Source organism: Achroia grisella, unplaced genomic scaffold (assembly GCF_030625045.1).
Source record: "Achroia grisella isolate CSIRO2021 unplaced genomic scaffold, CSIRO_AGI_Agris_v1 utg903, whole genome shotgun sequence".
Lineage (NCBI taxonomy): Eukaryota > Metazoa > Arthropoda > Insecta > Lepidoptera > Pyralidae > Achroia > Achroia grisella.
The window spans coordinates 2,388,304-2,402,839 of record NW_026713061.1 but is presented as its reverse complement, the minus strand read 5'-3'; the positions used below and the strand labels follow the sequence as shown (position 1 = coordinate 2,402,839).

The window sequence follows — 14,536 nt, the reverse complement described above, 5'->3', positions numbered from 1 at the left end:
GTGTTGAATACAATATCAGAGGGGTTAGTGATCTAATTGCGACCAATGTGGCATATCAGGTCGACGATTATCGCTCTAATATGTCCCGGAAACTATCGTGGTTAATTCCTGATCAATTTACCACCATGGTTTAAGTGGATTGAGAGTATTCTACACTGATGCCCCGAAAGCGTAGATCGCTAGTGCAGGCGGCTGCACCAGCTCATTGTCATCGATATAAATGTAATTTGTGGAGTAGACGCTTGCCGCTAGCAATGGAACTGTAAGTTCATGCGGGTTGGGCGCGGGGTGTCCCGCTCCGCTTCAGTAGAGTCGCATTGCCTACGCGATGCGCTCGTCTTACGGTTTTCAGAACGTGCGTCACTCACGCCCAATTTGCTACGAACGTGGCGCGAACGTTGCACGTGTTTAGTGTAACCGATCAAAACACGGAATTCTCCATAAGCTGTAAGTTAATCGAATTGAATCATATATGTTACGAAAATATTTAAGTAAAATTCCAACCTATCGACAGGAGGAAGTTTTCATCTTAACTGTATATCTGTCATTTGAATTTCATTTCGATTTTGATGAGTCTTTTGCTATATATTTTGGCTGTAGCCGTTGCAGGTTTCACATCCTCCAAGAACAAACGATTTCAGGTAAAAACATAGGATTTGTGTTGTACTCCGTCTTGAAAAGCTGGTAGAGCATTTTAATTCCTGCACAAATTTCACAATATAGTAAAGGTACAAATAAAATAATAGGTAGAGTCACGTGGGGCAAGTGTACGCACTTAAGGTTTGAAGTATCATGTAATAAAATATTTGAAGTTAACTGGAACAAAACAAGGTTTATTATATAAAATATTTAATAATCAACAGCTTAAACGCAAAATAAATAATTATCATTTACACAAATTCTTTGGAAATCAACAAAATCAAAACTGTTTAAATGCGTACACTTAATAATAATAATAATAATAATAATATATTTTATTGACACCAATTTAAGTAGTTACAGTTATTCTCCTTATAAACTATTACATTTTTGTTAAACACACATCATACATATAATACTTACCCCTATACTTACCCAAGTATAGGGGTAAGTGTGCGCAGTAGTGTGGGTAAGTGTACGCAACATGTAACATAGAGTCAGACTCATACGACAAACCAGAAAATAGATATCCTCAACCTAATAATACATAAGTTCAAATATTTCCTTTTCAAAGTTATTGCATTGTTCATGCCACCAGCTCTTACAGATGCTGTATTGCATCCAGTCTTCATTCGGTGGAAATATGTATTTTTCTCCACACAGTGGGCAAAATAATTCCTGCTCATCATTTTATTTATTTTCAGATCAGGTCGTATCTTCTTTTTTGGCAATTTATTCTTCCTCTTGTTTTTTCTTTTTTTTTTTTACTTTATAAGGACTTACAGTATCAATGATTGACTTTTTGCCTTTCTTTCGCCGATTTTGAATCACAGTCATCCATTCAAGAAATGCCTAAGGCCAACTTCGGCATTTCTTGGATGGATGACAGTAGTACATATTCATTTCTAGACGAAGGTACACTCATTATTGCGGGTGCCACACTGTCGTTTGCTGCCAACCTCGGAAATTAATCTTTTAACAGCTTCTAGCTGGTCCTCTGTGACAACACTTCTATTCGGCATATTTCTTTTATAATCGAGGCATTTTTTATGTATAATTAAACTCTGAAATAACAAATTGCATCATAAATACAAAGCCAAAGCGGAGCGGGGTAAGTATTCGCATGCGCACACTTACCCGACATTCGTATGCGCACATTTGCCCCAAACCATCAAAATAAAATTGAACCAGAACTGAGCAATGTTACGTAATCGTCATCACCAAAAGATTAAACACGGCTTATATTACATAAAATGTACTGTTCGATGGTATAAAGCATAATTTCAAAATATAAATATATTACAAAGGAATGAGTCTTTCATTTAAGACAAAAATCGCAATAATTCAAGCAAAAAACAATACTCACTTACGGAAACAAAATGGTTCACCGGCGGACAGTGAAAATGTTGCACTAAGTATAGCCTTTTGTGCGCTAATGAGGAGGGGTGTTATCAGTTCGTACCTATAAACCGTTTTTGAAATATTTCGAGTGCGTACACTTACTCGCTGCGCACACGTGCCCCACGTGACTCTACCTACTACAAATAAAAGGTTATAAACGTATGTGAGGGTTAATCTTAATAATTCTAATCCTATAATTTCACCTCTATACTATAGATGTATCTATATAGAAGAAATTATAGGATAAATATATATTTAATTTAAATAGCCATGATATTATATGAACTTAATTGGAGTCACGTTTATTCCTATAAATCAGTGCCATCTTAATAAAAAAAAAACTTATAATTGGGCCAACTCGAAATGACGATGGAATTGCTGATTCAATGTAGCGCGGAATAAAATGTTAAAATAAATCGTCGAACTTCCCCTTAGAGACATGGTTAGACGAGCGTACTCATTACTTCGAGCTACTTTTTAAACGGCTTTATTTGTAAGATAAAATTTACTTTCAGAATGTTTTATACCACTGAGCTGGCAAATAAGTTTATAGGCAGTCTAATTAACTGTGATTACTGAAGATTTCACATTCTCGTATAGCACTGATATAAGTATTATTGTTACTAAATTTAATTCCTATAGGAATTTACTTTATTATAACTAATAATAAAGTAAATTTGTAATAGTAGAAGCCTTATAATACCAAATTGGATAAAAAGACAGCATGATGACTTGACTGTCAATATTTGCAAGACCATCAAGAAAATGAGAACTATGAGAGTTAAACTATGTATTTGCTATAAAATAAAAAAAAATCAAGTGTCTGGATATCTATGTGAGCCTTTGGAGTATAGATGATTCATGATTACCTATATATTATGCATGCTATACCGTATGTGTACTTCATTGTCACAAGTAAATTTATATTTGCCAACCGGATTTTTCTCAACTTATTACATTAATGACGGCAACATCCCATATGTTACCGTTAGTAATGTAATAAGTTGAAAAGAATCCAGACTGAATTTTTCGTTTGAGATTTCATTAATATACGATTAATGTAGCTGAGGCGAAATATTAATACCTCAATACAAAAATAGGTAATTTATCGGTTTCAAACTTACATAATTATTGAGCTGGATAATAAAACGTTAACGACATATATTATAATGATTATCATATTATTATAATCCCACTGGTTTTATCAATCCGCGTAAATGGTAAATGTAACCTTTAATTTTATTTGTGGGAATTCGGATGTATATCACGTCCAGGATTTTATTCTGAATTTTCCTTATCTTCCACCGATATATTGTACTTCGATTCTACCATATTCTGGAGACATAGGCAGCGGTGACATTAACTTAAATATGATCATTATTATAGTAGGTAGCTCTACTGACTAACACGATATATCATATTACTTATTAATTACTTGTTTTATACATTCAAACCTGATTAGGTACTATTATTAAAAAATATGATTTTTCATGTTGCAGGGAATGTAGCCTTTACTGCTTTGTGTTTTTGGAAACATATGTATAATGTATAATGTAGTAAAAGGTAGACACTTTTTGCCAGCCCTTCACTAGTCCCTGTGGTTGGTTAGAGGAAGTAATCGAATTTCAATGGTCACGGTATAGGATTTAAGTAGGTATCTACCTATATATTAAACAGTAGGTATTTCTGTATATTATTGATTAGCATAAATATATTTATTAGTAATAATATTCTAAAGACAAATGTCTAGACTCATATACAAATGCATGTTATAAAGTTCTTTGTCTAGACTGATCAATACATTATTAAGTATCCACTGGTATGTATGTAAGGTTAATACTATTGCGTATAGCAAGCCGATAGTCAGTGGTAGTAATTATGGATATAACCGAACAACTTTTCTAAAAACGAATAAAGCAAATAATTTTAAAATTTACCTTTATTAAACTTTCCTTTTTTTCTTGGTGAAAGGTTCAGTGTCATGACTCTGAAACTTCTTTGGTTTACCACATAACGACAGTCTTTGTCCCTGCTTCGATGGATCCGTCGATTCAAACGGGGATCAAAATTACGACGGCCTGAGCCGAGGTTCGAACCCCTAGCGGTGCCATCAGACTAAAGTCGTATCCGTCAGGCGAGAGTTGGCCTTCAACCGCTCTATAAGTCCTTCCGCGGATTTATAGTGCCATCTGTACTCGCCCCCTATCGTCCGAAGAAGCTGTAAAGGCAAGCTGCGGCCAACAGTGTTAGAGTAATCCGAAAAAAAAGTATCTGTCTATATCTTATATTATAATTTATCAATATATCCTATTATCTAATACTCGTGGTGCAATTTCATCCGTACATTTGTAGACGTCATATTTTGACGATAATCTATAAATATAAAAATTATTCCCTATTTCCGTTAAGGTATGTAATATTATGTTATCTGTGGTTAAGGTCACGGCGACATCACGAGTGTGTGTGTGTGTAAGGTGACGGCTGGACTGATTCCGCTATACTTTTTTCGTTGCGTTTGTCCTTGTCGGAAGAAGGATCTTATAAAAGTAAGAAGTAAGAAGGTAAGTAAGAACAATAGCAAAGTTAATTTTCTTTAATGGTTTTAATATTCATAGTTACAACAGGACAACGTATGTCGGGTCAACTAGTCCAAAGACGAAAGTAAAACATCTACACAATGCCTTTTAAAATTTCTAACACTGCAGATGATGTAGGTATTTAAAATTAATTAGAGTAGGTAAATTCAAATTTTACAAGCTTGGGGCTTATTTTTCTCAGATTTCTTTAGACTTTTATTGCCTTAGAAATTACAAAAATTTCACCTATTTTGTCCAACCAAAATAATTTTATGTGTTACTTTAATATACAAACAAATAAACTTACAGTTTTGGCTTCGTCACGATTTTGCGATTTCAATATATACCTACCTACTGAAAGTACCTAACTAAATACTTTTATACTTAAACTGATAAATAGATGCAATAAGGTATCATTATTTTATATATAGGTATTAAAGACTATAAACTACCAGTTTAGTTATCCATGTGTGACTTATTTATGGTATAAATGAGCTTGTATGATATTTGAATACTTAGACACGCACATTAGCCCCCCAAGTTAGTATAATATCCAGTCGTCACGCGATTGTTTGTTTAATTTTATTATTTGATTTTTGTGGAAGGAGATATCTACACATATAAATAAATTTGGAATGTCTGTAATATTGAAATAACCGTCTTTTACCACAGGCATATGTACAATTCTTGTCTGTCTGTTTGTTCCGGCTAAACTCTGAAATGGACCTATTTGGATGGGACTTTTCTTGACAGGTAGCAGATGTAATAAGGAATAACTTAGTCTACTGTTATTTTAGAAAAAATCTTTTACTTTAGAAAAAATAAAGTTAAATTTCACGCGAACGAAGTTGCGGCTACAGCTAGTTAAAAATATATATATTTACACGAAAAACCTGATAGCTAATATTGGACTTCTAAACTAAAAAAATCTATGAAATTATAATGGTATTTAATAGTCCTCATATGTAAAACTAGTTTTTTTATATTAGAGAGATTAGATGACGGGAAAATTCACTAGACAAGGTCTAAAATGTAAATAGCACATGACTAAGTTCAGTATTTCTTGAATATAGTACTGAAATCTACAGATAATAAACACTTGATTTTAGGGAAATATGTTGTCATTTTCCGAATAACTAATTATGACAAAAAGTCATTTACCACGCGATGAACAGTATAAAGGCAACGTTAAAGTTACAAATGAATATCTATAAGGATCTTTGGTTTGTGTAGGATGATGAATGGAGGAGTGCGCGTCGCGTCGCAATCGATCGCCCCTGAAGAGGCAACTTTCCAACACTACAGACAGACAATCGATAAAACTAGTGTAATGTAAGAACATATATGTAGTAGTAGGTATAGTTATAGAGAATAAATGTTAAAGCAAACGGACAGTATGAGTCAACAACAATTTTAAATTCGTAAATGGAATAAAGCTTAAAAGATCCATTAACGCAGATAACAGAATATTCCAATTATTTGTATAATTCAATGTGTACCCTCCTAGTTTTACAGTATCTACTCGGATTATGTAGTACTTTTTCCTATGCGTAACTGTATTCTTTGACCCTAAAAATACGAGCACATTGGTTTTTTATGAGCCCTCGCAGAATTCACCATAAGCACCTTCATATTGTAATTTAATTATTAGGTGCTTATTTTACATCGTATTAAGAAAAATATAACTAAAGTGTGTCCTTGTACAGTATTTGAAATGATAATGAGTATAGGCTATATCACCAAAAGATACAGTCAATCTTTTGAATCGGTCGAAAAACGGTACGAATTATATTCTTATGTATTATACAAATTATATATTAAAATAGGAATTTCGTGAATGCTTAATAAGTTAGCTAAGAGTGGTGTCTGACGAAAATTCTTTCGTTCGTTTAATGATCCTGTCATTAGGGTTCGGCCATAATTCTTGCTCAGTGAATCTCGCTTTATGATGTTTTCATGAAATCGTTAGGCCTTATCTGTTGTAATAATACAAGTCATTTTTATGTAGGTATACATAAATCGCTGTCTTTAGAACTACTAAATAGATTCATTTTTTATTTCACTATTAACACAAAATATTTCGTAGGTACTATTACTGTAGAAATTTAAACTACAGACGAAACAAGTAATTAATAAAATTTCTAAGGGTACGGGAAATAATAGTTTTAAGTAGTAGCCTCACTATTGTACATTATTGTAAAGAGTAGACCTACTAATGTTACTAACAGAAAATGTTGAGTTTCGAAATAATCAAGTGGGTTTATCTAATATGAAGCCATAACACAAAACGAAAAAAAAATTATCGCTTACTTATACTTAACTTTCCCAAAGTATGACTTTTGTTTAGTCTTTATTCACTAAATTATAAAGAATTTAAATCATAAAAGATGAATCGCAAACTCTCACCCTCTACCTACAAACAAGTTTAAACGTCCGATGAGATTATATTTTCACCGTGAAAACATAAGTCTTTCACTTTTGAAATTTCTTGAGTCGCTTTACATTTACACGTTTAAGTTATATTTCGTTCTAGACTTAGTAATAGTCATAGGTAATGAAAAAAAAAGTTATTATTTACCTTTTCTTATTGCTCAGTCTAGATGCAAATATGTTTTATTATTTGAGTGAACGTATTAATAATTTCTTTTATACTTTCCAATTAAATGATTTATTTCATTTTTCCTAATTTACTTAATTTTATATTTTATGATTTCATATTTTGGTATATATCATTATATTGAGAACTTATGACATGTTATATGTTAAATTTAAAATTACTTTCAGTATTTGTCATATGTAACTACACATGACAAATATTGAAAGTACCTAATTTTATTACAAACAAGAATAAATATAACATCGGTCGAAGTCAGTGCACGTAGTTATAACGGGCAATACAGAGGACAAGATATTGCCAATGCTTACTATACCTCCTTCATTTATTTGAATCGTTATAGAAGGAAATTTTGATTGATGAAGATTTTAATACTTATGTAGGAACTGTATAGATACAATAAAAATAAAATCTAGAGAATTATTAATGTTTGTATTTTTTTTATATAAAAAAAGTTATAACCTTATTTTTTTTTAAATGTTGCGTAACAAACATTATTTATTACATTTATTTATATTTTTTTCTAAACTATGTTTAAAAAAAATATTTCAATCTTTTTTTTTATTGGTAATCGAAAATCTACAAGAGGGCAACACATCTGTATTTATATATACGGGTATACCTCATAAGATCAAATAGCGCTGAAAGACCAAAATTTTATTAAATTGTTAAACTTAGACAATATAAAAGATTTACGACAGACATTCGTCGGGTAATTATTTGCAGTAGGTATCAGAGTTCTGTTTCCGTTGTTTTCAAACTGGGATCTGTAGAGAGCAATCTACTCTCGGCCCTACTTTGAAGCGACGCAAAGAGCCTATTCTTTATTATGAAAACGTCTCAGTCTGATTGCCTTTAATAAAATCATGGTCGTTCTGGAAACCAGAAACATGTTTTATTTGGGGATACATGTGTCTTTATTTCTTTATATGTTTATTTTGATAAATAAATGATCGATGATCATAATTCAATATTTTACAGTGGGATGTAAAATTTATTGGTATTACAGAGAAAAATTACAAAAATAAGAAACACTCAACATTTTATATAACAGATCTTAATGAAATTGACGTGAGGATATATGTATTATATCTCGAGTACGGACACAGGCTGTTTCTTAAAAGAAGATGAAGTATCGCGTAACGGTTAGTAAATAAATAATTTGAAAAAAAATAAACTATTTTGCTTTACAATTTGCAAATTGAGTGAGCAATATTTATCTATCATTAGTGACCCGTTCCGGGTTCGCACGGTTGCATTACAAATCTATAACACATATGTGTCCATACACATTTTCCTCTTGAATCACTCTATCTATTGTTGAAAACTGCGTTAAAATCCGTTGTGTAATTTAAGATATATAAGCGAACAGAAAGCAACGGCGATTTTGTTGCTTATTATGTAGAGATCATCTTTATTCGATTTCCTAACAAATTTGGATCAATTGTACGTAAACAATAATGATAAATAATTTATATTATTCATCTTTCCCTGACTTGCGAGTTTGACCTAATTGACTACAGGAGAGGCTTGTAGGTAGAGACAACTTTGAATGTATACTTATGTCTTCAGCGCACTCGGCTGAAGACAATACAATACTACTCTATTGAGCTATTGTACGCTTTAAATAACGTGTAAAGTGGTGTAAAATTACAATCTCTTACGAGTTTCAAGAGCCTCAAAGATAAATTAAGTAATAATTATATTTTTTAAACGCATTTAATAAAAGTTGAATTAAGTATTAAAAAAAAACAAAGAAAAGTTTAAAAGCGTTTCAAAATGTTTTCTAACATTACGACTTCTATTTTTCCAGCATAAAATTGATGACAGTATTTTATATTACCGCACGCGTAAAGCTGTAATAGCTATCTTTATTATACCTATATCACATAGGTGATTCGCGTTGTATACTCGCTAATTATAATTTTTATTACCATACGAAACCTAATAGCACAGATAACATAATATTACATACTAATAGTATGTAAGTAAGTAGAAGTCTATTGTAGAAGTGTATCATTATCATTACATGAAGTCGCTGTCACTTTCTGTCCCTATATATGCTTAAATCTTTAAAACTATGCAAAGGATTTTATGCGGGTTTTTTTAATAGATAGAATGATTTTAGAGGAGGGTTTATATATGTACATAATACATGTACACCCGTGCGAAGCTGGGCCGAGTAGCAAGTAGAAGTATATAATTAATTTTAATACTGTATGTCATATATAACTGTTCCCTAGTTATTTACTTAAACATAGATAACACAGATTTAGAACTGAAATACTAGCGAAAATAAGTATGTTTGTTATAAATACTGAAATCTGATTAATAATTTGTTTTTGAGCCCTTGAATGAGGCTCGGCGCCTATTTTGGCGTTGGCCTCGATGAGTTCCCACGTCTATAAGCAATATTTTAAAGTAATAGCCTGCGGGCTCGTTTGGGCGGATCGTAACGTTTCGTCTCGAGGCAAGTTTGTATTATACCTGTTTCCCAAAGAAACGGGCCTTTTTTGCTGATTTGGCAGATAGCTGAATGGATATTTTTTTATCTTGAGCAGTAGGTAACAGGCTGTACTGTTATATTACTGTCTATATTATGACTGATATTTTAGTGTTTAGGTATGGAAAAGAGTTGAATTAAGGAGATATGGTTTAAGACTGGCTGTTTATGTATTTTATTATTAACGGAGTCTACACTGTATATTGCATATTATTTAATTTATTCCGATATGTTAATGAAATATATTTTACAATATATTTTCAATAAAATCGCCTTATAAATTCCTATTGGTTATGAAACAATAGTTACTGTAAGGATATAAGCCACTGTACAGTTTATAAATTATGATCTTCCCTGTAAGTTAACTGACCCAAAGATAAACACAGACAGATTATTTATGTGTCACGGCTTACTGATAAACCACACACAATGTTTTCCTTAGTTGCTATTATTATGTCGTATAGCTTTCCGATATATAGATTAATCAGACATTGAAACAATTGTACCTACAATACAGAGTAAAACTCAATACCATACATACTCCCTATATGCTATATATAGGGATTACTTATAATGTATGTGGTAATAAATTTTAATTTGTGATTATAAAAACAGTTTCCAAACGGTTTAAAACATTTTCATCATACAATAAATATGTTTCACGAAAACTTTGCGGCCCAACTTGTGATTCAATTTCACGCACGTAATGGATCAGCATCAATAACGTTAGGAGTTTCCTGCGAGTAATCCTACCTACCCCATGGTATCTTTGCGAATAGACTTCCTTCTTGCATAGCATCATATTGTGATGAAAATATATCTTCACAAATAAATCTCAAGAAACATGTTATGAAGCCTATCTGTTTTGTACGTGTGGTTCGGTAAATCAATAAACATTGCCTCCGAAGAAATACTAATACAACGATTAGATATAAAAACTGGTCATGTTCACATTGTAGTTTTTGTAGGTACTGTGTTTTGTGTAATTAATATTTATTTTCCACTCAGGTGTAATTACTTAGAGTAGGTTATTAGACAAGTTTTACGGTTATAAGTCTACAGGGAGTGAAGTGATGCTGTTATGTATATGTTTCGTCTTAGAAGTGTTTGCGTATTAATAAAACTTCAAAATACATTTATTACATTATTGCGAAATAAGTACATAGACTTTTATAAATCAATTATATATGAAAGAATTACTCATTTCCATTTTGTATTTAAACATCTTTCAGAGCCTATTTTCTATTTGAAAATTTAAATTACTCTTTAAGTTCGTTTAACACTGATTAAGATTAGGCATATAATAAATAAATTTTATGATGTTCATGATTAATGTTTATAGGTATCGGTTTCCATATTCCATTGTAGAATAAAGGTATCTAGTCAGTTGGTTAATTAAAAGCGTCACGACGATCTTTTATGTTGTCCGATATCATTTACAATAGTTGACGCTGTTATACCTAAGCGCCGCAACTCATTATAATAGCCGCTACGCATTATGAGCGCCTCGACGCAGTTATATACATACATTTCGACGTCTGTAATCTGTATGAACGCATACTGCTAATATGGGCACCGTGACGCTAATAATTGCTGACACATAACCCATTACATGTAATTAAATTAATTCTATGATTGTAACAATTGTTTGTGAGCCTAAATAAAAAAATAAATAGGAGCTGTCCAGTCTGTACAAGCTGCAACCGTTCACGACTATAACGGGTGAGCCAGCCTTCATCTTTATCATTAATCATATTTTTGGGAGCCCAATGACCGGTTCCACCACGCCACTGCCTGCCAGGACACTTAGGTGAGCATCACTGACTCAGGTCACCCGACTACGTCACAACTAATAAAACTATTACATAATAGTATTGTTGTATTATATTATATAATAGTATTATTGTATTATACCACATCTTTCACATAGCATAGCCACACGACTATGCTATGTGAAAGTTGGGGAAAATAATTACTACTATTATTTAGTCAAACATAACGTTTTCATTGGTTATAGAATTTGAATAAAGTCGGTTTGTGTTTATGTAACTGCTGTATGTAAATTTAAGTCCGTTTAATGTATACTCCATGATAGTCATCTCTGCCAGGCGACACAGAGTAATGTTACAAAAGCTCTTTTACGAGGCTCTGTATAGCGCTGTACATCCTATTTAATACCGACGCTGTATCCTTCCAACATTGCTTTTTTTCCAAGTCCATTCTCATTTTTTTTATCATGGTAGGTATTACACACTTTTATGTGAACTTGTTTTATTGATATAAATTGCAGAAAAAAATTACTGCTACAGATGATGTGTTGTAGGAACTATTAAAATGAATAGGAATAAGATTAAATCGTGATTTATTTATTTTGAAATTAATTGAGTATTTTTATTATTCCAATTCAATTTAATTTATTTACTGGAACATGTGTACATAATGGTTTTAAGATTATAATTATTCCAAATATGCCTTGTCGTTTCTGGCGTGTAAAAAAGTACAATAATATTTATATTACATTATTATATTTAAAAATATTGTTATTATTACAATCCATTATTATCATTGAAATAATCATTTGGGAAATAATAACATTTATTTAATAATTCTCTTGCTAATCAAAATGTAATTTTAATTTATGAAATTTTATATTCATAAATACCTACCTATAGGTACCTTAGGTACCTTTAAATAAAGATAATACTTTTTTACAACAAAGCTGAAATTGGTAATAATATTTCACAAAAGTTTCTCAGCACTCGTTTCATTCGTAATAAAATCAATACACTGACAATAAGTCTTTTCATCGATATATAACTTACTCATTCAATAACAGTTCATGCAAAAGTTTGTTTCAGAATTATTTGTTGTATTTTGTTACGCTATAGGTCTCAATACTCGTATACCCAGTTTATAGCTACTATATCTTTACGACGTTTTTAAGAATTTCTTAAGGACTAAATGTTACTCATGACTTTGTCTGCGTCGTGCGAGATAAAAGACCGTGTATGCCCCTACTTGTGATACACTCGAGACCACCTTAAATTTCATTAAAATCAGTAAAGACAAACAGATAGAAAATCTTTCGCATTTGGTATTTTTTAGTATATAGATTTCGTAACGATTAATAAATAATAATATTATAAATTCTAGTTTGTAAATATGGATGTTTGTTACACTTTCTCGCAAAAAGTACTGAACGAATTATGATGAATCTTTACAGTAATATACTTTATAGATAAGAATTATACATAGGCTATATTTTATACCGAAATTTAACGCGGGCACAGCTAGTAATATAATATATTTAAACATACAATAAAGGCACTGACAGATAATATTCGCCGGTATCTGTCGATCTCGCCACCTATCACGTTAGGACTGTAAAACGTGCCAAAAGTGTAGTGGAATACAAATAAGCACTCCACGTTTCATATGCAAATTATTTTGACTCGTTTTAAATATGGTCGGATCTATGAAATATTTTATAATATTGTATTTTATTATATTATTACTAGAGCAATTATATAAATTGGTATATAAACAATTCACACGGTGTCATCTAGTCCCTAGTCTAAGCAGAGATGAGTTATGAATGGATACAAATGTATATAGTACTATTATTTTTTGTAAATATTTACGTAATATTAATAGAAAATACCCAGATCAATACCAACAAACGTACTAATGAATACAAATGTTTGTATCGTGTGAGATTGAACCCTGTGACCAACGGAAGTAAGACGGTGTGCTAAAGTGCCACACCGCCAAAGTCGTGACCCCATACCAATATTATAAATGCGAAACTATGTCTGTCTATTCGATTCTTACTTTTTCACGATTAAATGAATTCACTCACTCTATTTTTATCCCAAAAAATATTCTGAAAAATTCCAAAAACGTATGCGTATATGTATTATTTATTAGATTAATTTATAGAGCTATTACCCAACTCTAAAATTAATCTAATAAATAATTTTACAATAAAATATACTAAAACAAAGGCGTTTACAACAAAAAAATTTCCTTGTGAATAGCTATAATAGGTAAGCTATTTTACGTCCACTGACAAATTTTCTCGTCGTCTATGTTCGTTGTAGAGGGTACGAAACTTCTCTTTATCTTTCCAATGAAGTAGTTGTACGTGCTTCCGGAGAACACAGCTGTCTTCATTGTGTTCCACAATCTTCCAAATAATTACATACTACTTTACAAACTCCACATTCACTGTGATGATAGCTAGCTGTTAGCCAGAAGTATTCCAAAGAAAATAACCAAAATTGTGTTCTTATGTACACAATTAGGCTATGCCTGGCTGTGAACAAAATCCAGTCTTACATGAAAATTCTATGACAGGATATTTCAACATAAATAAATTTCTTTAGAGTTAATAATAAGTAAATTATTATTATATCAATGGCAATTCATTATTATTAGTTATTTTGTGAATAAAACTCCAATTTCATTTGTTTGAAGCACTATATTCGTAATAATCATAGATTTTCACTTGCACGTTGAAATATTTCACATTTAAGTGTTACAATTGTTTTATTATAACTAATGTATGCAAAATATACAGGAACACCCAACCCTCATAGACGGTGTAGGGTGCATACAAATGTACTTTCACAGCTATATTCAGATTATATTTACAGTAGAATTTTAGATTTTTTGAGAGACAGTGATCATTTTTATATGTTAGGCAAAGTTGAAATCAAATGGTAAAACTTGTATAATTAAATAACAATATAGGTAAATATATATTTATCTTCATATTGAATCCTCTTACGGATTGAACTGAAC

General features: G+C 31.4%; 1 protein-coding gene across 1 annotated transcript in view; it reads left to right on the top strand.

Moving 5' to 3' along the window:
- Positions 1 to 364: 364 nt before the first annotated feature.
- The window catches only part of LOC131853571 (schwannomin-interacting protein 1 homolog), a 48,273-nt gene continuing 34,101 nt past the window's right edge, over positions 365 to 14,536 (top strand). Inside the window, exon 1 of the mRNA XM_059204493.1 lies at positions 365 to 447. The gene's annotated coding sequence lies outside the window, so the exon portion shown is untranslated. The remainder of the gene's footprint in view (positions 448 to 14,536) is intronic.